Source organism: Triticum dicoccoides, chromosome 6A (genome assembly GCF_002162155.2).
Source record: "Triticum dicoccoides isolate Atlit2015 ecotype Zavitan chromosome 6A, WEW_v2.0, whole genome shotgun sequence".
Taxonomy (NCBI): Eukaryota; Viridiplantae; Streptophyta; class Magnoliopsida; order Poales; family Poaceae; genus Triticum; species Triticum dicoccoides.
The window spans coordinates 437,723,005-437,748,274 of NC_041390.1; positions in this window are offsets into that span (position 1 = coordinate 437,723,005).

A 25,270-nucleotide genomic window follows, 5' to 3' on the forward strand; every position below is an offset into this window, starting at 1 on the left:
TAGTAACTATACTAGTCCCTGCACACTCCCTATGTTTTTATTTACTCTGCATTTTAGCTTTTCTCGAAGTCAAACTTTGTAAACTTTGACAAAGTTTATATACTAAAATAATATCATATACAATAACAAATCAATACCATTAGATTCATTATCGAATATACTTTCACATCATATAGATTTTCTATTGTAAATGTTCATATTTTTCTATAAATTTGGTCAAATTTTATGAAGTTTGACTCCAGCCAAACCTAATATGCAGAGTAAATAAAAACGGGGGGAGTATCTTACTCCGTGACCAAGAAGGAAGGGAAAACAAGACAACTTAATGTTTATTTGAGCCGTTCAAGTAAAATCATGTGGCGTTGCTTATTTCTCATTCCTCTCCAACCCTCTTCTCGATCGATCATGCCGCCACCGGTCGAGTCCATCCTTCCGCATGCCTCATTTGAACATTCTGCCGAGTATCATTCGCTTGTGGGCCTAGACCATGCTTGTATTTCTAATGTTGTAATTTGTCCGACATGCATACAGACAAACAGTTCGTTTAAAGTTTCACTTTGCCTCCACTACCACTACAAAAAGTTACAATTCCGTGATGATACGTGTTTGTCACAGTAGGTCACGTTTTCTGTCATGCATGTACATCCATGACGATTTTATGACAGAATCAAGATAGTCATACCTGTGCTGTCGTAGAAGTGTTCCATGAAATTACCAAAATTATCATCATGGAAGTGTCCAGTTCCATGGCGATAAATGGCGCGTCATGGAAGTGTTTTCTTCAAGGGTAACCGACACATGGTATCCACCATAACAGGTCGCCGTTAAGCTATCGGGTCCTGTTTTGGATCCGATAACCCGTTAACAGCCCGGACCAATGGGCACGTGTAAAATTCTCATTGGCCAGAGGAAACACGTCTTGGCTCACCATTGGGACAGATGCCTAGGATACGTCAACACATGGCACAGCCCAACAGAGGCCCATTCTGGTGAAAAGGCCAGCCCGTTTGACTTGGTCAAAAGGTAATGAGCTGGCCCACAGAAAGCATGTTAATGGCATGTTCGTATATAGCCCATTTATGACCCGCTAACTCCCGGCTCGTTACGGCCTATCGGAATTAAGCCCAGTAGCTTCATCTAGGCCGTCCAATATGATTCCAACCCGTTGTAACTTCCGGTCCATGTAACTCTGGGCCCATTAAAGGCCCGAGATGAAACTAGCCCATAATGAACACTGTATCGCTTTATACCCATTAACGGCCCATCATACTGTCAGCCGTTTCCAGCTCGTGTTAACTTTTGGCCTTCTAAGGGCCCATTTATTCTTGGGCTCATTTCTAGAATTCGGTTAGTTAAAGTGCGTTACTGGCCTATTCCGTTCGTGGGCCAAATTCAACCTGTGGTTACATTCGGCCCGTTTGTGGCCCGTTAACCCATTTGGCTGTTTTCATAGCGTTATAAAATACGGCCTATAATGGCTCGTTATGGTCCACGAATAGTATGGCCCATGTTTGGCAAAACGATTATACGCCCCGTAGAAGGCCCATGGATCCTACGCCCCGTAGAAGACCAATGGATCCTACGACCCGTTGAAGGCCCATGGATCATATGGCCCATAGAAAGTCCATGGATCTTATGGCCCGTAGAAGGCCCATGGATCCTATGGCCCACAGGAGGCCCATGGTTACAACAATCCGTGTGTTGCCATGATTATTGTGGCCTAGTTACCAAAATAGGTTATTGTGGCCGCTAGAAAAATGTGGAAAAAGAACTACAGTGACTACAAGCAAACAACTAAACAAGACGATAAGGAAATAAATAAGCAAGCAACTAACTCTAGCCTATTACAGCTATTACACATATTACATGCACTAGGCATCAAAGTTCGCCACCAGTGCAAATATAGGGAACAAAGCAACATATTACATACACTGGCCGTCAAAATTGGCCACCAGTGCAAATAAACGCGATAGCAAAACAAGTCCATAACTGAAACAACTTCAGAAGAGCTCTAGAAACGTTATCCTGGGTATCCACCATGCCAGCAATAAGCTTAGGAAGCTTATTAGCTTTGTCCTGTTTGGCACTAAAATCCTCCAACGCTTGCGGTTGCACCAGAAAGTATGCATGTGAATGCTCCAGGGACTTCCGCAGTCCTTCCGCTTCTTGTCACAGCACAGCTGATCGATGTCTTTCAGCTTGTAGTTGAGACTCAAGAAACCAAACTGATTCAGACAGTGAGTTTGAATAGCTTGTGTAAGCGGTAGTGGCCAGTAACTCAAATAGTAAACCAAGACAGGACATTGGGGTTGTCTCACTGTCTTCAAGATAGTTTTTCTTAGATGTTTTATCACCTTTGTTGGAGACCAACAAGGATGTCTCACTATCCTGAATGTTATCTGCATTACTTGCTTAATAAGGCACTCTTCCCCAATATTCTGTCAGCATTCTAAAAGAAGAAACAATCAGATACATAACATGTTTAGCATGTACTAGTATATGAAACTCATTTCGGTGAACCAGTTCGTTAGTAAGGTGGACAAGATTAAACTACCAAGTCTTCTATTGCCAAGTAGTACATTATAAAAGCATCAAACAAACATATATCTATGTCCTATGGTCACTTCATTGTCTTGCCAAATCAAAATAGAGACACGGTTCAAATCATATTAGTTCAAGAGAAAGTAGCACTGAAAGAATACAATGCGTGGGAAACTACACGGCACAACAAGATTTCAGATGGGTACCACGGGTCTACATGTACAACAACACTATTGGCCCTGTTGTGATCCTAGTAATGTGCATGATATGAGAAGTCAACTATATACACAATTGAAATTGAAATCAATAGAGCTATTTATAAGAGGAAACATGTTAAAGAAACATGCGTAAACATACCTGTTCTGCCATTGGAGTTTCCGTTGGATCATTAATTTAAAAATAAGTTTGTATGAGTAAATACAGTGATACAAGAGCAAAGCAGTATGCATGATAGCAATGGAATCTTAAATGAGAACAACTGTTGTTCAGGTTTAAGCACTTGTTCTACATGAACAGAGTACAGTAAGATGCAAGCATATAGTACTTAAAAATAAAATGAGCTCATAGACTTTACCACCTTCTTGGTTCGGGACCAGTACAGAACAAGGCGTTCCCAGTCATCGTCCAGTAAATGTAACTCAGGAGAACGTAAGGGAATTTGATGAGTTTCTTTGCCAGTGAAGTATGTTTTCTTCAGGTAATTCTGATACTGCCACCAAGAATTCTTGAAGATAGCAGAGGTATTAGCATAGGTTACCTCATCCCGAGTTTCCAAATCGGTCCTTCTCTATAGAGAAAAATGGGAAAATTTGATGTATTATAACCATCATGGAGGTAGAATGTATGGGACAAAGCAAAGTAATTGCCATGAATAACATTACTTACACTTAACTCCTGGACAAACACGTGCAACTGTCATTTTCCTTCATCTTCAGTATAATATTTCCATGATGGGAAGATACACACATAGGATTTAACAACACCAAATGCGATAGATGCTAAACTATGAATGGCTGGTTGTGCTTCCTCCACAAGAAAAGGTATACTAACTGGTGGAGTTGGGGTTCGCCGTGGTAGTTGTCGGCGTTCTGGGAACGGGGGTCCCCAGACTTGCCTACCTGCAGCCCGTGGCGTGGCCCCACCAGCGGCCCTGTATGGCCCACCCGCACCAGCAAAAACTCAAGACCCTCGCGAGGGGCCAAGCCTCGTGAGGCGGACGACACAAGACCACCTCAGGGGCAGCCTCACCAGGCTGGCTCGCGAGGGGCAGAGAGATCAAGGAAAGGGACACCTAGCGAGGTTTCTGTGACACAAGCCATGACGACTAGAGCCAGGCGGGCGCCAGCTCGTGCAGTGTCTGCGTTTCGTCTTTGGTGCTAAAGGGGCAAGTGCAGGCGAGGAGTCTCGAGGAATTAGGAAAGGGTTTCCATATCGGTGCAACAAGAGCAAGACCAGCAGGATGACAGGATGGAGGTCACCGTGGAGCCCAAGACGGTGTCACAACCAGAGCCTTTGGCAGGAAAAGACCACTTTTGTCAGGATAGCTTGTACTAGTTGTCTCCCTTCGAATTTGGGTGTTGTGGGATCCCTTCCCGCTCAATATATGGGAAGAGGACCATGGCCTTTATAAATAGGACTAGCCACCACCGTAGGGAGGCATTTTGATCGGGAGGCGAATCAGAGAGAGAAAGAGAGAGAGAGAGAGAGAGAGAGAGAGAGAGAGAGAGAGAGAGAGAGAGAGCATCAACTCACCAAGCACAAGAACACCTCGCCTCGTGAGGTTGTTCTTCCCTTTTAACTGTTCAACCTCACCCCAAGAGGCAATCCACCACACCACACTCGAGTACGGTATTACACCACAACGGTGGCCTGAACCAGTATAAATCATGTGTCTCGTTATTTTTGCGTTCGTCGAGCTAGGCCGTGAGATCGTAGAGTGTGCGAGCTAGAGAGGGGGAGATATCTTTGTGGGCACCCAGTGTTCGAACCTCAAGGGTTTCGCCAGAACCCGAAATCTGACATTTGGCGCGCCAGGTAGGGGTGCGCTTAAGCTTTCCTCTTCGACGATCTGCGCTTCGCCACTCCACCAAGTTCATGGCCGACGCTTGCCGGACCCGTGCTGAGCGTCGGGCCGCTCTCACCACCTGCGTCGCTTAGACAGCCCCTATCAACGGACCTCCCTGTTGTTCTCCATCACCCGCCGCTAACGCCGCCACCGGCCCAGCGGCTAACGAGCAGCAAGCCTCTTCACTGCACCCCTCTGTGCGGCGAGATGGTCGCACCGCCACCCCGTCACTGACTCCGGCCGTCTCATCGTCTCACGCTGGCCGCACCCCCACGGACGCGCAGGCCGCGCTGGTCATGGCACGCGAGCTCCTGCGCTACCGCCCGGTCGACGAACTCTACGAGGACTGGTTGGACCGCATCACCGAGCTCGTCAACGTCGCTGGGGGCTCTCCTGCACCATCCCTCTTGCTGCCTCGCCCGCCCCCGGCTGCGGGCGATGTGGCTCACGGAGCGCCTCCGCCCCCTCAGCACTAAGATGGCACCCTCGCGCCGAGGCACGTGGCTCATGGGGCGCCTCAGCCTCCCCCACGTTAAGACGACATCCTCGCTCCAAGATGCGTGGCCCAATGGCATGATCCATCGCACCGTGTGCCCGCGCACGAAGAAATAAGTTGCCAGGAGGTTCTCCGTCCGCAAGAAAATGCTCCACCGCTTCCAGTGCCACCACGTCAGGATCACTTGCTGCGGCACGGCCATGCACCAATTGATGTGCTGGCGCAGGGACGCCAAGGTCAAGCTCCGCCTCCACGACGGGCCTCGGTGGCTACGGCGGGCTGCCGCGCCTTCACTCCTGAGTTGCGCAGCATCGTCTGGTCGATCAAGTTCAAGCCAGATCTGCTTCCTCGCTACGACGGCACCCCCGAACCTACGGAGTTCTTGCAGCTCTATGAGCTGAGCATCGAGGGGGCCAACGGCGATGAAAAGGTCATGGCGAACTGGTTTCCCATGGATCACAAGGATGGCGCCCGCTCATGGCTCCTGAACCTGCACCCAGGCTCGATTTCCTCCTGGGATGAGATGCGCAACCACTTCATCGCCAACTTCCAGGGCACTCGCGACCGTCCCCCGGTCGCGGGTGACATGCACCGCATCAGGCAACAATCGGGAGAAACCCTGCAGAAGTACATCCAGCACTTCAATAGCGTGTGTATCAAGATCCCCAAGGTGACGGACAAGGCCATCATCTTAGCATTTTCCGATGGCGTATGTGACATCAAGATGAAGGAGGAGCTCGCCATCCATCAGGAGCTATGCACGACTTTGGAGCTGTTCAACATTGCAACCAAGTGTGCAAGAGCTGAGGAGGGGCGTCTCTCCCTCCTCGAGATCCCCGCTGCGGATCCAGAGGAGAAGAAGGCCGAGGTCAAGGACGTGAAGCTCAAGGGGGTGGCTGTGCTTGTGGCAGAACTAGACATCAAGCGTGGCCGAGATCTTCCCGAGTCGTTCAAGGGCAGCTGTACGTTCTGCGCCTTCCACAACGTGTGCACACACAACACCAACGATTGTCTAGAGCTCAAGGCCATTCGAGATGGACGCTTCGGTCGACGCCCCGAGCGCAACGACCGGGGCTACGACCAAGGAGGTGGGCGAGGTGGAGGATGCTGGGACAACCGCGGCCCACGCCAGGAGTGGCGCGACCAGCCTCGTGAGGATCGTTGGCAGGACCAGCCTCGTGAGGGCGCCTGGAGGGACCAGTCTCACGAGGACCGCCCTCAGGGCAACCCTGGTCTCCCTGCGCTGCCACCGCCAAGGAGGAATGACAACCATCAATAGGACGAAGGGGCTAGGGGCTTCCAGGAGCCGCGCGCCATCGCCTGCATCTTGGGTGGCACTCAGGCCCCAGCCGCCCAGCGCGTCTTCAAGTAGTTCTCTCGTGAAGTGAATGCAGCTCTCCCCAAGCTCGAGGCTATGCGCCCGCTTAGGTGGTCCAAGTACGCCATCACCTTTAGCTCGGCGGACCAGCTCAAATGCATAGAAACCGCTGGCGTCCTCCCAATACTCTGTTCACCCATCATCAACAATGTCCAAGTCACCAAGACCCTCATCGACGGCGGCGCAGGGCTCAGTGTCCTGTCCATCGAGACGTTCGACGGCCTTCAAGTGCCATACGATCAGCTCCAGCCCACCAAGCCTTTCTCAAGAGTGACAGACGGCTCCACCACCCTGATAGGGCAAGTTCGCCTCCCTGTCACCTTCGGTCAGCGCGACAACTACCACACCGAGCTCGTCGACTTCGATGTCGCCCACATCGTCCTGCCGTACAATGCCATCCTCGGGTACCTAGCACTGGCCAAATTCATGGCAGTCACCCACCATGGCTACAACATCCTCAAGATGCCGGGAAGCGGCGGAATCATCATAGTCCCTTGAGAACAAAGAGACGCGGTGTGCTCCCTCGAGTGCGCCTTCCAAGCTGCATCAATCGAAGACCCTGACAGCGTGGGCGCGCAGTACCCTCCTGAGGCCAACCCCAAAAAGAAGAACGAGATGCTTTGCAATGGGCCTCAAGGGAGCGGCACCTCCAGTGGCACCACTTCAGGATCTGTGCCAGCGCTTGGAGCACCTCCCTCCCTCGCATAGGGAGGCACGCCCGGCGCCCTTCTCGGGAAGGGCTCGGGGGCTCTCTTATGGGGGGCCTCAGACCTGGCCAACATCACAAGGGAGGCGTGCTTCGCGGCACATTTCCCTCAAGAGGACACCGGGCGAGGAGCGCCCGGCACTCAGGAGTTCATCACCAAGGCATCTCGCGAGCTTCAGGAAGTAAGAGCAATACGCGACGACCGCCGCCCACCTGGCGTTGCTCCCCACCCAGGCGGGGGTGGTGAGCTGCACGTCTGCATCAACATCCCAGGGCTCAACAGGGCCACGTCTCAGGAGCGCTTCTGGCCTTCGCATGCTGGACGGTGTCAGGGTCCACCTCACAGCTATGTTCGCATGCCATTCGGCCTGCCGAGCATAGCAGCCACCTGCCAGCACAACCTGCGGAGCACCCTGGTGGGTCAGGAGGCCAGGCATCATCCAGTCCTGGCGGAGATGGAGATGGTCCTCAGGAGGCCACCCGAGCCTCTAGATCCTCCCAAGGCTCAGGGCTTTGACGGCTCATGAGGAGAGGCTTCTTCAACGCGTGTCTTCGGCTACCACAACACTCCTTCGGCAACCAAACCAGGTGACATTTTTCCAAGATCATTCAGCTGGGAGCGCCCCCTAGGCTGCATCATCCCCAGGCCGCGTGGGTCCGTCTCTGCAGCATGTATCCGCTTGCATCTTTAGTTCACCCTACTAGGGTCGCCCCTCGGGCTGCATTATCCCCAGGCCGCTCGGGTCCGACCCAGCGGCATGTATCGTTCTCGCATTTACCTAAGCTAGTTGCTTTTCATGCGTAATCTATCTATGGATATCACTTGCTTGATTGTCACCCACCATGGGAGCCGCGCGCCGATCGTCTTTCTTCAGGATCCTTCGCATAAGAAGGCTAGGCACGGCATCTATGCTCGGGCCCCTCCCTGCAGCGTCGATAAATCCAACGACTGAGCTCTGTCTGGTGGGCCGGCCCCGTTCACATCACCTCCTGGGGTCATTTGTGCTTGGCCTTCTCGTGCGATAGCCTCAGGAAATTCATCCGGCACAGGTTGTCTAACAATCTCGCAAGAATGCCACAGCCATCATGAACCAAGACCAGGTGCAACCCGCCTTGAGGTAGGGCCTCGTGAGTCCCGCTCTGGCTCACGAGTGCCCAGACACACCTCGTCTAGCCCTGCCGTGCAAGCCACGTGTCAGGGCAGGGTTGTACACACCCCGGGGGTTCTTCGCAGTAGGGAGTCCCCTCCCACGTGCCAGTGGAAGCACCATGCTCCGCGCTGGCAGTCGACACTGCCGAGGAGTGGCTATGCACGTGGAAGCACGGAAGCGCTATGCTCTGTGCTGGTGATAAAAAACTAAGGGTGGCCTCATGGACGTATCAACCTCAGGTAGCCTCTGTCGGATCACGAGTTTCGGCATAACCCTTAAGGTTCGTACACTGGGGTGCGCGTGAAGGTTTTCTCCCTATCGATCCACGCCCTAGCTCTCTAAGATCTCGCGGACGAACTCGAAGAACTCACAACACAGAAAGACACAAGATTTATACTGGTTCTGGCCACCATTGTGGTGTAATACCCTACTACAGTGTGGTGGTGGTGGATTGCCTCTTGGGCTGATGATGAATAGTACAAGGGGAAGAACAGCCTCCTGAGGTTGAGGTTTTCTTGTGCTTGGTTGGTGTGTTGTTGGGGATGATCTTCATCCGTTCACGATTCGTGATGAGGTCGATCCCCTCTACTGTGGTGGCTAGTTTTACTACCCTGGTGCCCTGGTGCTCTCCCCAAATATTGAGCAGGAAGGGAGCCAACAACGGCCAATTTGAAAGGGGACAGCTAGTACAGCTTACCATGACAAAAATGGTGTTCGCCTGCCAAAGGCTCTGTTGGTGACACCATCCTAGGCTCCATGGTGACCTCCATCTTGCCGTCCTTCTGGTCTTGGTCTCGTTGCACCAATATGGAAACCTTTGCTTGATGCCTCGGTACTCCGCGCCTGCGCTTGCCCCCTTGGCACCAAGAGGAAGCAAGGACACTATGCGTGCTAGCGCCCGCCTGGTCTCGATCGTCATGGCTCACGTCACGAGGATCTCGCAAGGTTTTCCTTGCCTTGATCTCTCCGCCCCTCACGAGCCTGCCTGGCGAGGCCGCTCCTGAGGAGTTCTTGCATCGTCCGCCTTGCGAGGCTTGGCCCCTCACGAGGGTCTTGAATGCCTTGTCGATGAAGATGGGCTATACAGACCTGCCAGCTCAGCCACCCCGTGGGCCATAGGCAGGCAAGTCTGGGCACCCCCGTCCCCAGGACGCCGATAGTAGCCCCCGGGGCCAAGGCGCGCTCGGGCTTGTCTTCGAGGCAAAGCCAAAGGTCAAGCGCGGAGCGCCGCGAGTCCCAGAAGCGTGCGGCCTCGGTGGACGCGTGGCGGTTGATTGGACGTGGGCGTCTCCACTTCCCCATGCTGCCTCGGCAACTGCCCGACTTGACAAGTCCGTGCGACATGCAAGGAAAACCAACATTACCTGTGATCGTGGGGGGCGCTGGTTGGCCTTCTCCTGCTATAAATAAGGATGGGGCGGAGACCCCGTCCCCCACTTATTCCCATTCCGCCTGCTTCTTCCTCCTGTGCTCCACCACCGACTCCAATGGCGCCGTCGAAGAGGTTATCCGCCGCGGAGAAAGGAAATGCCCCTTGGAAGGGGCCCTGCTCCCCAGCACCCAAGCGGGGACGCGGCCATCCCCGCATGCACACCACGACTCCTGCCGTGGCCCCCCGCTCCCAGGGTGGCGCCGCTACGCGTGGTGGGGGTCGCTCCGGTCACAGCAGCCGCATCGATGAGGTGAGACGTGCCGTGGTTGCGTTGCCTCCCCTGCCACGCTTCCACTCGGCAGAGGTGCTGCAGGAGTTTGTTGTCTGGTCGGAGGATTCGGTCGGTAACTGGCTTCAGCTTCCGCGCTTCTTCGTCGACGAGCTGCCGGCCTCTGGTCCAGGCGGGCTCTAGCTGCAGGAAGACGGCTGCTGCAGCAGGGCTTCCTGTGTCGCGGTTGAAGTCTCCGTCGCGGGCAACATAGCTCTGGCCTGCTGTTGGCAGACGTTCGTCTGCGTGCGTGGCCTGGGCAGGCGGTGCACCCTCCATTTCAAGTATGACGGTGATGCGACCCTCTACGTGAGGGTGTTTGGGGAAGATGGTCGCCGCGCTGGGTGCTGCCCCGAGACGAACGACGGTGAGGGGGTGCCTGGTCTCGGCGATGGCCGCGACGAGGGAGAGCCCGCCGGCTGCGCCTCATCCAGCTACGGTGGCTCTTCTCTTGGCGAAAGCTCCAGCAGCGGTCGCTACGACCAGCCGCCGCGCTCACTTCGAAGGTGGTAGTGGGTCGTCTCGTCGCCGTGGCTCCGTGAAGCGCGAGGAGGGATCCGGCTAAGCTCGGGACGTCGCTGGAGGCCTGCCCCCGTGGTTCGCTGCAACACCGCTTTTGTTTTGTTCCTCTTTTCTTTCCTGCATCAAAATGAAACCAGTATGGGCCCGGAGGGGCATGTATCGAATTGTGATCCCTCAATCATTACGCTGTGCTTGTTATTTCTGTGTTGTGTAGTTATTTTGTGCGGAGATAACTTAGCCTGGCGCGTTCGGGGCAGCCTCTTCTTCACGAGGCACTTGTTTCCTCGTGCCCGTCTTGGCTTAGTGGTTGCTCAGGAACTGCAAAAAATTTGTTAGGGAGCTCGGTAGGAGACTTATCGTTCACCCGAGCCTTGACCCAGCGCTTCATATCGAGGTACCCGAGGGGCACAGATTAGGACAGATGTGCCGGTTTGTGGGCTCCAACGAGGGTGCCTCACGAGAAAGCAGACCGAAGGCAGAGAGAAGGACCAACACAGGAGGAAGAAACCCTCGCGAAGGCGCCGGCCTAGCCACCTCGCGAGGTATGCGAGAGAGAGAACACAAGCAAACTGGATTTGGAAAAGGCGGCAAAAGGCGACGGAACCAAATCAACAAGGAACACCAGAAGCAAACTTCGATTAAGAGAAGGCAAGCCAACTATAGAAAGAAAATGAAAAGCCGCGGCCGGCACCTAGTCTAGTCTTCAAGTCCTCTCACCAGCGCGGAGCTAAGTGCTTCCACTAGGTGTGGGAGGGAGCCCCCGAGGCCCGAGGGCGGCACTCCTGAGACTCCGGGGTGTGTACAGGCCCACTCATTATTACGTGAAAGTGTGACGGGCGGTGATTCTTCACAGGCACCTGGCCTTCTTCACAGGCACTTGGCCTTTCTTCACAGGCACGTGGCCTTGCTTCACAGGCACTGGGCCTTGCTTCACAGGCACTGGGCCTTGCTTCATGGGTAGAACTTCCAGAGGTGCTCGATGTTCCAGGCGTTCTGGATGGGCACCCTGTCCTGCGTCTCCAGGCGGGCGGCGCCAGGCCTGGAGATATGGACGACGCTGAACGGGCCCTCCCACATGGGTGAGACCATGTGCAACCCTTCTCGGGAGAGGACCCGCCTTAGGACGAGGTCGCCTGGCTCGAGCGTCCTGGAGCGGATGCTGCGGCAGTGGTACCGGCGCAGCGCCCGCTGGTACCTGATACGTCTCCAATGTATCTATAATTTTTGATTGCTCCATGCTATAATATCTACTGTTTTGGACTATATTGGGCTTTATTTTCCACTTTTATATTATTTTTTGGACTAACTTATTAACCGGAGGCCCAGCCCAGAATTGCTGTTTTTTTGCCTATTTTAGTGTTTCGAAGAAACATAATATCAAACGGAGTCCAAACGAAATAAAATCTTCGAGAACGTGATTTTCTCACCGAACGTGATCCAGGACACTTGGACCCTGCTCCAAGGAACAAAAGAGGCGGTCACGATGGTGGGGTGCCCCCCCCGGGCGCGCCCCCTGCCTCGTGGGCCCCTCGTTGCTCCTCCGGCGTACTTCTTCCCCCTATATATACACAAGTACCCCAAACGATCAGAACAGGAGCCAAAAACCTAATTCCACCGCCACAACTTTCTGTATCCACGAGATCCCATCTTGGGGCCTGTTCCGGAGCTCCGCAGGAAGAGGGCCGTCATCATGGAGGGCTTCTACATCATCATAGCCCCTCCGATGCAGTGTGAGTAGTTTACCTCAGACCTTCGGGTCCATAGTTAGTAGCTAGATGGCTTCTTCTCTCTCTTTGAATCTCAATACAAAGTTCTCCCCCTCTCTTGTGGAGATCTATTCGATGTAATCTTATTTTTGCGGTGTGTTTGTTGAGACCGATGAATTGTGGGTTTATGATCAATTCTATCTATGAATAATATTTGAATCTTCTCTGAATTCTTTTATGTATGATTGGTTATCTTTGCAAGTCTCTTCGAATTATCTGTTTGGTTTGGCCAACTAGATTGGTAGTTCTTGCCATGGGAGAAGTGCTTAGCTTTGGGTTCGATCTTGCGGTGTCCTTACCTAGTGATAGATGGGGCAGCAAGGCACGTATTGTATCGTTGCCATCGAGGATAACAAGATGGGGTTTATTTCATATTGCATGAATTTATCTCTCTACATCATGTCATCTTGGTTAAGGCGTTACTCTGTTTTTAACTTAATACTCTAGATGCATGCTGGATAGCGGTCGATGAGTGGAGTAATAGTAGTAGATGCAGAATCGTTTCGGTCTACTTGTCACGGACGTGATGCCTATATACATGATCATGCCTAGATATTCTCATAATTATGCTCAATTCTATAAATTGCTCAACAGTAATTTGTTCATCCACCGTAGAATACTTATGCTCTTGAGAGAAGCCACTAGTGAAACCTATGGCCCCCGGGTCTATTCTCATCATATCAATCTCCATCAGTTTTATTTTGTTTTGCTTTTTACTTTGCCTTTACTTTTTACTTTGCATCTTTATACCAAAAATACCAAAAATATTCTATCTATCAGATCTCACTCTCGTAAGTGACCGTGAAGGGCTTGAGAACCCCTAATCGCGTTGGTTGCGAGTAGCTATCGTTTTGTGCAGGTACGAGGGACTTGAGCGTGGCCTCCTACTAGATTGATACCTTGGTTCTCAAAAACTGAGGGAAATACTTACGCTACTCTGCTGCATCATCCCTTCCTCTTCGGGGAAAACCAACGCAAGCTCAAGACGTAGCAAGAAGGATTTCTGGCACCGTTGCCAGGGAGTCTGCGCAAAAAGTCAACATACCAAGTACCCATCACAATCCCTATCTCCTGCATTACATTATTTGCCATTTGCCTCTCGTTTTCCTCTCCCCCAATTCACCCTTGTCGTTTTATTCGCCCTCTCTCTCTCTCTCTCCATCCTCCCTCTCTATTTGCCTCTTTTGCCCGTTTGCTCTTGTTTGCTCGTATGGTTGGAATAGTCATTTATTTATTACTAAATAGAGAAGCTAAGATCTATGGATCCACATCCACTTGCCAATCTTTTTAAGAGATCCAATTATGATGAACCAATTCCTAGTGATTTGGATGCACTAGATTATCTTTATAAGGTTTTGCCTGAAATCCGTAAAGTGACTCATGATAGATCTTTGAATCAAAAGCATGATTGCAATGATTCTATTATAAATTCTTTTGATATCAATTGTGCTAATAAGATGCAAAACCCTAAGCTTGGGGATGCTAGTTTTGCTATGCCTACTACTTGTTGCAATAATCATGATTGGGGTGATTCTTCTTATGATCTTGAAAATTTATTTAAGCCCCATGATGAATATGAGATTGATAATATTGTTTGCAATATTATTGAAAGTGGGTTTGGAAGATTGTCAACTTTAGATCCCACATTTTTGGAGAATGTTCAATCTTATGAAAATCTTGATAAAAGTGGGTTTGAAGAAGTCATGACTTTAGTTAATGTTAATCCCACTATTTTGGAAGAGTGTAAACTTTGCATGCATGTGGATCATGTTGAAAATATTTTATGTGATAGCTATTTTGTTGAATTTTCTTATGATCCTACATGTAATTACTACGAGAGAGAGGAAAATATGGTTGTAGAAATTTTCATGCTACTAAATTACCTCTCGTTATGTTGAGATTGCTATTGTTTCTTTCCTCTTCCTTGCATATGCTAGTTTTTGCTTGCCTTGATAATTTGTTTGCCTATAAGATGCCTATGCATAGGAAGTATGTTAGACTTAGCTGTAGTTGTCACATGCTTTATGATGCTCCTTTTGTGCTTCAATTCTTGTCTTTCTTGTGAGCATCATTAAAATTATCAATGCCTAGCTATAAGGCTTTAAAGAAAAGCGCTTGTTGGGAGACAACCCAATATTTTTACTTGCTGTTATTTAATAAAAAAAATTATTCAGACTATGTTTTGGTTGTGTTTTTTGTGTTTAATTAGTGTTTGTGCCATGTAGAACCGTTGGGAAGACTTGGGGAAAGTCTTGTTGAACTTTCTGTAAAAAAACAGAAACTTTAGCGCTCACGAGAACTGCTGTCATTTTTATTTGAAGAGTGCTATTTAGTTAATTCTTTTTGCAGATGATTAATAGATAAATTACTCACGTCTAGAAATTTATTTTAGAATTTTTGGGGTTCCAGATATTGCGCTAGCTACAGATTACTACAGACTGTTCTGTTTTTGACAGATTCTGTTTTTCGTGTGTTGTTTGCTTATTTTGATGAATCTATGGCTAGTAAAATAATTTATAATCCATAGAGAAGTTGGAATACAGTAGGTTTAACACCAATATAAATAAAGAATGAGTTCATTACAGTACCTTGAAGTGGTCTTTTGTTTTGTTTCGCTAACGGAGCTCACGAGTTTTCTATTTTGAGTTTTGTGTTGAGAAGTTTTCAAGTTCTGGGTGAATTCTTTTGATGGATCATGGAATAAGGAGTGGCAAGAGCCTAAGCTTGGGGATGCCCATGGCACCCCCAAGATAATCCAAGGACATCCCCTCTTTTCGTCCTTGGGGATGCCCCGGAAGGCATCCCCTCTTTTCATCCACTTCCATCGGTAATTTACTTGGAGCTATATTTTTATTCACCAACATGATATGTGTTTTGCTTGGAGCGTCTTGTATTATTTGTGTCTTTGTTTGCTAGTATACCACAATCATCCTTGCTGTACACACCTTTTGACAGAGCCATACATGAATTAAAATTTGATAGAATACTCTATGTGCTTCACTTATATCCTATGAGCTTGATAATTTTGCTCTATGTGCTTCACTTATATCTTTTGAGCTAGATAATTTTGCTCTATGTGATTCACTTATATCTTTTGAGCTAGATAATTTTGCTCTGTGTGCTTCTCTTATATCTTTTGAGCGTTATAATATTTCTCTATGTGCTTCACTTAGATCTTTTAGAGCACGGTGGTGGATTCGTTTTGAAGAAACTATTGATGTCTCATGCTTCACTTAAATTAATTTGAGAGTCTCTTAATAGCATGGTAATTTTCCTAATAATAATATGCTTGGTATTCAATATTTGTGAAATTTTCTTTTGAGTGTGTTGAATACTAAGAAAAGATTGAAGCATGATAATTGTTTTGAGATATGGAGGTGATAATATTAAAGTCATGCTAGTTGAGTAGTTGTGAATTTAAAGAATAATTGTGTTGAAGTTTGTGATTCCTATAGCATGCACGTATGGTGAACCATTATGTGATGAAGTCGGAGCATGATTTATTTATTGATTGTCTTCCTTATGAGTGGCGGTCGGGGATGAGCGATGGTCTTTTTCTACCAATCTATCCCCCTAGGAGCAAGCGCGTAGTACTTTGCTTTGATAACTTCTAGATTTTTTGCAATAAGTATATGAGTTCTTTATGACTAATGTTGAGTCCATGGATCATACACACTCTCACCCTTCCACCTTTGCCAGCCTCTCTAATACCGTGCACCTTTCGCCGGTATCATAAACCTACCATATACCTTCCTCAAAACAGCCACCATACCTACCGTTCCATTCATGACACATTCATCATTGTCATATTGCATATCCCGGTACACCGCCGAATGCATTCACATAGAGTCATATTTTGTACTAAGTATCGAGTTGTAATTGTGGAGTTATAAGAGAAATAGAAGTCTAATGATCATCATTATTAGAGCATTGTCCCAGTGAGGAAAGAATGATGGAGACTATGATTCCCCCACAAGTCGGGATGAGACTCCGGACGAAAAATAAAAGTAAAATATAAAAGAGGCCAAAGAAACCCCAAAAAAAAGAGAAAGGCCATATAAAAAAGAGAGAAAAAGAGAGAAGGGACAATGTTACTATCCTTTTACCACACTTGTGCTTCAAAGTAGCACCATGATCTTCATAGTAGAGAGTCTCTCATGCTATCACTTTCATATACTAGTTGGAAGCTTTCATTATAGAAGTTGGCTTGTATATTCCAATGATGGGCTTCCTCAAATTGCCCTAGGTCTTCATGAGCAAGCAAGTTGGATGCACACCCACTTAGTTTCTTTTTGAGCTTTCATATACTTATAGCTCTAGTGCATCCGTTGCATGGCAATCCCTACTCACTCACATTGATATCTATTGATGGGCATCTCCATAGCCCGTTGATAAGCCTAGTTGATGTGAGACTATTGTGGGTGTCAAAACCGGCGGATCTCGGGTAGGGGGTCCCGAACTGTGCGTCTAGGCGGATGGTAACAGGAGGCAGGGGACACAATGTTTTACCCAGGTTCGGGCCCTCCTTATGGAGGTAAAACCCTACGTCCTTCTTGATTAATATTGATGATATGGGTAGTACAAGAGTAGATCTACCACGAGATCAGAGAGGCTAAACCCTAGAAGCTAGCCTATGGTATGATTGTATGTCCCTACAGACTAAAACCCTTCGGTTTATATAGACACCGGAGAGGGCTAGGATTACACAGAGTCGGTTACAATGGAAGGAGATCTACATATCCGTATCGCCAAGTTTGCCTTCCACGCCAAGGAAAGTCCCTTCCAGCCACGGGACGAAGTCTTCAATCTTGTATCTTCATAGTCTAGGAGTCCGGCCGAAGGTATAGTCCGGCTATCCGGACACCCCCTAATCCAGGACTCCCTCAGTAGCCCCTGAACCAGGCTTCAATGACGACGAGTCCGGCGCACAGATTGTCTTTGGCATTGCAAGGCGGGTTCCTCCTCCAAGTACTTCATAGAAGATTTTGAACACAAAGGTAGTGTCCGGCTCGGTAAAAAAAGTTTCCACATATTTACATAGAGAGAATAACATTTACACAAATCTAATCTGCTGGCGTATTCCGTAGCGTGACATCACACCACGGCCAAGTCTTTATTCGAATCGTTTTACTGTCCCACCTCAGCGTGTTTAGCGAGGCGGTTTCCTTGGCACGTCTTGTAAAAGCAGAGATCGTGTCCCCTTATTCCGAGATTCTCATCAATACGGGCGTGGGTAACCCAACCGCACCATTGATTACGGCGCTTGGGAGATAAGCGAGTTTTGCCAGGCTGGTGGGGACGCATAGTCGCGTCCACCCATATAAGGGGATAAGGATCCACCTTTTCATCCACGCCTTCTTCCTCCTTTGCCTATCCATTTCCGCGCACTCGAGCTCCAGCGCCCAAGTCCGCACACCCCACCTCAACCTTCTCCAGCCATGTCCGGAGCGGGAGGCAAGTGGATGGTCTCCTCCGTTACGGAGGGACACATCAAAAAACCGAGGAAGGCCGGATACTTGTCTAACGACATTGCGCACCGGCTTCCCGAAGAGGGGCAGCTCATCCCCACCCCTAGGCCCCATGAGAGGGTGGTGTTCCTCCCCCATTTCCTCAGCGGACTGGATTTCCCTCTCCACCCATTTGTCCAGGGGCTAATGTTCTACAATGGCCTGGATTTCCACGATCTGCCCCCGAACATTGTCCTCAACATCTCAGCGTTTATCGTCGTGTGTGAGGCTTTCTTCTGCATCCGCCCCCATATCAGCCTATGGCTCATGACTTTCAATGTCAAGCCGGAGGTGGTGCGCGGCACCCAGGCGGAGTGCGGAGGCGCCATGGTGGGCAAGATGCCCAACGTCCTATGGCTCGAGGGCTCCTTCATGGAGTCCCTAAAGGGGTGGCAATCAGGGTGGTTTTACATCACCGAGCCGCGCGACCCTAAATGGGTCACAGCCCCCGAGTTCCGATTCGGACCCCCTATGCGGCTCACCTCCTGGAAAGAGACGGGCCTATCGTGGGGTAAAAAAGGAGAGCTGACCGGAATCCAAACATGCGTCCAAACCCTGGTGGACAAGAAGCTCAAACTTGTCAATGTAGTCCAGGTTATGCTCATCCGCCGGATCCTCCCGTGTCAACAACGGGCTTTCAACCTATGGGAGTTCGACCTGGCACGGCACCGAACTCTGAGCAGGCTCTTTGACACGATGTATGAAGATGCCTGGAAGGTGCTTTTCAAGGGCGCCGAGGCCCCCGCATCCGCTACCCAGGACCGCGGATTCAACACACAGCGTCACGCTCGTGCGGTAAGCTGTTTTTACCTTTTACAGGGTATTAGTTTTTCATACTTTGACTCCATGCGGGATCTAAGCTCCCTTACCTTTGACAGGGTTGGTAGGAGACGTCCGGACAGATCAACTGTCCGGCTCCTTTGCCCGAAGGCCCAGCGGACGCTCGTTTAGCGAAGCTGCTGGTTTCGGCACCCTATGTGGTGCCGGAGAAGAAGGCCAAGAAGAAGGCCACGGGGACTCAAAAGAGTGCCCGACGCCAGGAGGTGTTGGATTCATCATTCGATGACTCCAAGACGCACTCCTCCCATGAAGATGAGGAAGAGGAAGAAGAGACCTCTCCCCCTCCAGCGGGAGGAGGGAAGAAAAGGAAGGCCGCCCCAACTGGGGAGACCAAAGGGTCCAAGAAGGGGAAGACCCTTCCTCCGGACTACTCCACCAACGCCGACGACGGAAAAGAGGAGTGGCCGCACAGGGCCAAGCCCCTGGCGAGATGGTAAGTATTCAGACACCAGAGCAATTCATAGTGTTCCTTTCTTGCACAACTCCTCCTTATGCCGAATATGATTATGCAGTCCGCCCAAGGCCGGGCTCGATGAGTCGTCGAGCGGCTCCCTGGATTCGTCAGACGTGAATTCACTTCCGCCCGCTACCTCCCCCACCCTACGGACGACACCGAGGTGTTGTCCCAACAGGTTCCAAGCCAGTAGGAGGTGGTCCTAGAGGCGCCGCAAGGCGACCTCCTGGACTCCAGGCGTAAAGGGGATAGAACCCCCAAGGGCTCCAAGTCCGGCCTTGAGCCGGACACCGCGCCGGAACCTTCAACAGTTCCGGACTCCGGTAGGTAGCCTCCTTCCAAGAGGAGCAAACCTACCGAGCCGGTGACCTCCGTCCAACCGGAGGCACCGGACAATTTGCTGGAGGTGCTTAACGGCGCCTCCATCGACGAGGAGCACCACACTATTATGAGTGTGGTGATCCAGAAGGTTCAATCCGCCAAGAGCGGACTGACTGAAGCATGTGCCAACCTTCTAACAGGCTTTGATGTAAGTAAAGAATATGTAAAAATATTACCGCATAGACAGTAGCCCCTGATGCTTTGTTCGTCATTCGGAAAGAAAAGCCGAATAGAGGATCTAATAACATTCGCAGGAGTCTAACATAATCAAGTCAATATGTGTATGCAGGCTTTGCTGCTGGCCTCCGTCGCACTGACTGCGGAGGTGGATACGCTGAAGCAAAACCTCGCATGGTCCGAGAACGAGCTCGGCCATGCCAAGAGGCAACTCGAGGAGAAGGAAGGTAAGTAATACCTTGCGCAAGTATATAGAGAAGATGTGGTTGCAAAAAATGATAGGATCAACGTGCTATTATAGGGGCCACGACCGTGATGGCAACCCTTAAGAAAGCGTTGTCCGAGGCCGAAAACAGAGCGGCAGCAGAGCGCATAGAGAGAGGGAAGCAGGTGGCGCGGGTGGAGGAGTTGCAAAAGGAGCTCTAGGCTCTCGTGAAAAAACACGAGAGTTTGGAGCTTGACTCAAAGACGCAAGCGTCCGAGCTTGTGGCAGCCCTCAAAAGCGCGAAGTTTGCCAAGGCCGAAGCCCAGAAAGCCCTCCAAGAAATTGAAGCAATGAAGAAGATAGCGGCAGGTAAGGCATTCATTATGCAAAGCAAGCACATGAAAGTGAATTACTTGTTACTTACTCGAGTCCGGAGCTCTCCAGGAGCATTCTCATATTTGCCCCGTAGTGTGTCTGATGCCGCCGCCTACTACCGATCCGAGGAGGGTAGCTCTACGGAGAAGGTGTTCTGGTCTCAGTATGCTGAGGCTGGACACCTGGTGCCTTTGAGCGACCAGCTAAAGCAAATGGTCGAGCTCCACAAGGTGGCCGAACATGCCATAAAGGGCCTCATTGTTCGGCTTTGGCCTGGAGAGGCTCTGCCTGGGAGCTACTTCGGGCTGGTGAGGCGGCTGGTGGATGCCTGTCCATGGCTTGAAGTAATCAAGCGCTCCGTCTGCATCGAAGGTGCCCGTAGGGCGCTTGCCCGTGCTAAAGTGCACTGGGGCAAGATGGATGCGGAGAAGCTGGTGAAGGACGGGACACCGCCGGGCAAGGAGCATCGCGTCCCGGAAGCGTATTATGAGGGCGTCCTGAAGGGTGCCCGCCTTATAGCGGATGAATGCTCCAAAGATGTAATTATTGAGTAAACTCGCATTTGTGATCCTGTACGCTGAAAACATGTGCATATGCGCTAAGCAACGCTTTTGAATTTAAAATATTACCTTCTGTGCGGCCGTTTATCAAATTTGAGAGATGGCGAGTCGTTGGCTTCTGCCCCCATGCCACGAGTGCTGGGGTAATCTGGATAAACATGAGCGCTCTTTTTCCCATTCTTGGGTCCTTCGAGGGAGGCGCTCAACACAACGAACAAGGCAATCGGACTATAATGCTTGAACACTCTCACTTGGCCATAGAATTCTATAATTTTAAATTTCGGCAAAGCCCCTAGTGTTCGGAAGACCGAGTTCGGGGCGCTATCCACGCCTAGGCCGGACAAAGCCGACTCCTCGCTCTAAGCGGCATAAGTCTTTAGGGACTCGAAAACCTCTCGAACAGCGACCAGCTCTCGCCTCATCATGACGGTCAGTTTTAGCTTTCTCAACTGAGGTGCTTAGCCCAGCTCAACTGGGGCACAATCGCAGTAGTTCTCCTAGTGCTACCTTAGCCGATATAACGGAACGTAAGGTACCAAAACATAGGAGCCGGGCAAACCCAACTATTGACCCAAGACATGATTCGGAGCCGATGCATATAATCCTATAAGTTCGGGGTGCCGCACTTGTGAAAGTGTTCGGACTTCTCACACCGTATTGTGGGGTACTTAAGTCCCTGGCGTATTGGCCGTACCAAAGTGTACGGGTGCAACATGTCATTAATGAACATATATTCGTAAAAAAAGAGTAATACAATAATAGACGGAAGCTATGCATTGTTTATTTAAAAAAGCTGCGATCAAAGCAGAACGATAGGAATAGTGCAATAAGCAAAAGATGGGACTATTTAACATGTCCTTTCCAGGGGCGAGCTGCGGAATGTTATGTGAAATAGGTATACTGCTTGTTATAGAGACCACCTTAGAGTTCCATAGTGCGGCATAGCTTTCTGCTTCCCTGGTTGTATCGTTTGTGCGGCAATTGTACTGCCGGACAAGCCTTCCGAAGAATGGAGTCCTGAAAATAAGAGGAAATTAAGAAATCGGCAGCCCCTAATGCGTTTTAAGCCGCGTTTCGGGCGTGCCATGATGGTGCCCCTCCCCCTGTGCCCCTGGTATTTCCAGAGCGTATTTATGTATGCGCAACACTGGTTTCGCAAGTTCGCGAGGGCTGGGGTTGGGGCCGCATTGCTACGCTTGCTCGGAACGTGCCAGGCGGTCTTGTTGTAGGTTACTCCGGGCGCGCTTGACGGTGTCCAGACGTTTAATGGCCGGACTGGAGAATTGCCTTAAGAGGCTACTTTGTACTTCCGCTGCGATAGCCGTCGTATGCTCCTCCATTCGGAGAGAGCGTTCGGTGTTTCCATTGACCGTGATGACTCCTCGAGGGCCTGGCATCTTGAGCTTGAGGTATGCATAGTGCGGCACCGCATTGAACTTGGCAAATGCGGTTCGCCTGAGCAGTGCGTGATAGCCACTGCGGAACGGGACTATGTCGAAGATTAACTCCTCGCTTTGAAAATTATCCGGAGATCCGAAGACCACTTCAAGTGTAACTGAGCCTGTACAGTTGGCCTCTACACCTGGTATGACGCCTTTATAGGTCGTTTTAGTGGGTTTAATCCTCGAGGGATCGATGCCCATTTTCCGCACTGTATCCTGGTAAAGCAGGTTCAGGCTGCTGCCGCCGTCCATAAGGACTCTAGTGAGGTGAAATCCGTCAATAATTGGGTCTAGAACCAATGCGGCGAATCCACCATGATGGATGCTAGTGGGGTGGTCCCTTCGATCAAAAGTGATCGGGCAGGAAGACCATGGGTTGAACTTTGGCGCGACTGGCTCCATCGCGTATACGTCCCTTAGCGCACGCTTCCGCTCCCTCTTGGGGACGTGGATAGCATATACCATGTTCACCATCCGCACTTGTGGGGGAAAACCTTTCTGTCCACTGTTGTTGGCAGCCGGGGCTCCTCCTCATCATCTCTATGCAGCCCCTTGTCTCTGCTTTCGACATTTAACTTGCCTGCCTTCTTGAACACCCAACAATCCCTGTTGGTGTGATTGGCTGGTTTTTCGGGGGTGCCATGCATCTGGCATGAGCGGTCGAGTATTCGGTCCAAACTGGACGGGCCCGGAGTATTTCTTTTGAATGGATTTTTCTGCTGACCGGGTTTAGAGCGTCCGAATCCGGCATTAACTGTCATATCCTCAGCATTGTCGACGTTAATGCGGCGCTTTTGCTTGTTGCGACGCGACCTGCCCCTGCTGTCCTTGGTATCCGAATTACCAGGGCTCTTGGTCATGTTATTGCTGCGAACTAGCTAGCTGTCTTCTCCTGCGCAAAAGTGGGTCATAAGTGTCGTGAGGGCTGCCATAGATTTCGGCTTTTCCTGTCCTAGGTGCCGTGCAAGCCACTCGTCGCGGATGTTATGCTTGAAGGCTGCTAGGTCCTCTGTGTCCGGACAGTCGACGATTTGATTTTTCTTGGTTAGGAACCGTGTCCAGAATTGTCTGGCCGATTCCTCTGGCTGCTGAATTATGTGGCTTAGGTCATCGGCGTCTGGTGGTCGCACATAAGTGCCCTAGAAATTGTCGAGGAATACGGCTTCCAGGTCCTCCCAACAACCAATTGATTCTGCTGGCAAGCTGTTAAGCAAATGCCGAGCTGGTCCTTTAAGCTTGAGTGGGAGGTATTTGATGGCGTGTAGGTCATCACCGTGGGCCATGTGGATATGAAGGAGATAGTCCTCGATCCATACCGCAGGATCTGTTGTGCCATCGTATGATTCGATGTTTACGGGTTTGAAACCCTAGGGGATTTGATGATCCATTACTTCATCTGTGAAGCATAGTGGGTGTGCGGCGCCTCTGTATTGGGCTATATCACGATGCAGCTCAAACGAGCTTTGTCTACTGTGTTCGGCCCGGCCGGATTTACTGTATCAGGAGTGACGATTACCGTCTCGTGCCGTGGGGTGCCCACGCGATCCGTAGATCGATCTTGTTTGCCTTGCCTTGTCCTCCAATATATCTCGCAGGTCTGGCGCATTTTCCCATGCCTTGGTATTTTTTGAGCGGCGCCGGGGTGCGGCTTGAGTGGAGGGCCAGGAGGCCTCTTTGTTGCAGCCACAGGATGGCCGGTCGGCTGCATCATGCGCTGGTGATGTAGGTTTAGGTGCTTCCTCCTCTAATCGGGGTAGCAACCTGCGCTTTGGGTAGCTCTTGGAGGGCGTTCGATTTCATAATCTTCGGTCGAAAGGACTTCAGTCCATCTATCGGCTAGCAAATCTTGATCAGCTCTAAGCTGTTGCTGTTTTTTTTGAGGCTGCTCGCCGTGGCCATAAGCCTGCATTCGAAACGCTCTTGTTCGACGGGATCCTCCGGCATGACAAATTCTTCGTCGTCGAGGCTTGCCTCGTCTTCAGAGGGAGGCATATAATTATCGTCCTCGACCTCTCTATCTGCCGCTCTCTCATGAGGGTTGGCTTCTCCATCCTCCTGTGCTGAATCTTGCTGGAGGTGGTTGTCTTCGGCACTGTCCAGGGTGTTATAATCTCCCGTGCCGGAATCACTGTTTTTACTTTGGCGTGATTCATGAGGGCTGGCTTCTCCGTCCTCCGATGCTTAGGCTGCTTTTGGAGGGGTCATCCTCCGCTGTTCGATCGCCATTGCCTTCTTTTGGGGTGTCCACCATGTATATATCATACGACGAGGTGGCTTTCCAGTGCCCTATAGGTGCTGGTTCTTGATTGTCTCCTGCATCGGCGTCCATACCGTCGATGTCTTCAGAGTCGAAGTCGAGCATGTCGGTTAAATCATCGACAGTGGCTACGAAGTGGGTGGTGGGTGGGCTTTGAATTTCTTCATCATCCGCATCCCAACCTTGCTGACTATAGTACGGCCAGGGCTCTCCTGATAAAGAGAGAGACTTTAGTGAATTCAGGATATCGCCGAAGGGCGAGTGTTGAAAGATGTCCGCGGCGGTGAACTCCATGATCGGCGCCCAATCGGGTTCGATCGGTAGGGGCGCGGAGGGCTCGGAGTCTGGAGAGGGGTCTGGCTCCTTGGAGTCACGGGCTTAGCAGAGAATAGGGCTGGTGTTCGGCTCGATCACCGTAGAGATTGCAGCCCCCGAGGCGGTGTCCAACCACCCATCCTCGATTGGCGCAGTTGGCTCTGAATTAAGGGTCGGAGCTGATGCGGGTGCGGCCTCCAGGGCATTGTTCGGCAGTAGAGCACTAGTGCAGAACCGGGCAATAGCACCGGTTCGTAAGGCCCTTTAGTGCCGGTTTGGTAACCGGCGCTAAAGTGTGGGCACTAAAGGCCCCCCCCTTTAGTACCGGTTCAGCACGAACCGGTGCTAAAGGGCAACCATGTGGCACGAGCCAGCTTCGGGGGCAGGGAGACCTTTAGTACCGGTTGGTGTCACCAACCGGTATTAAAATGT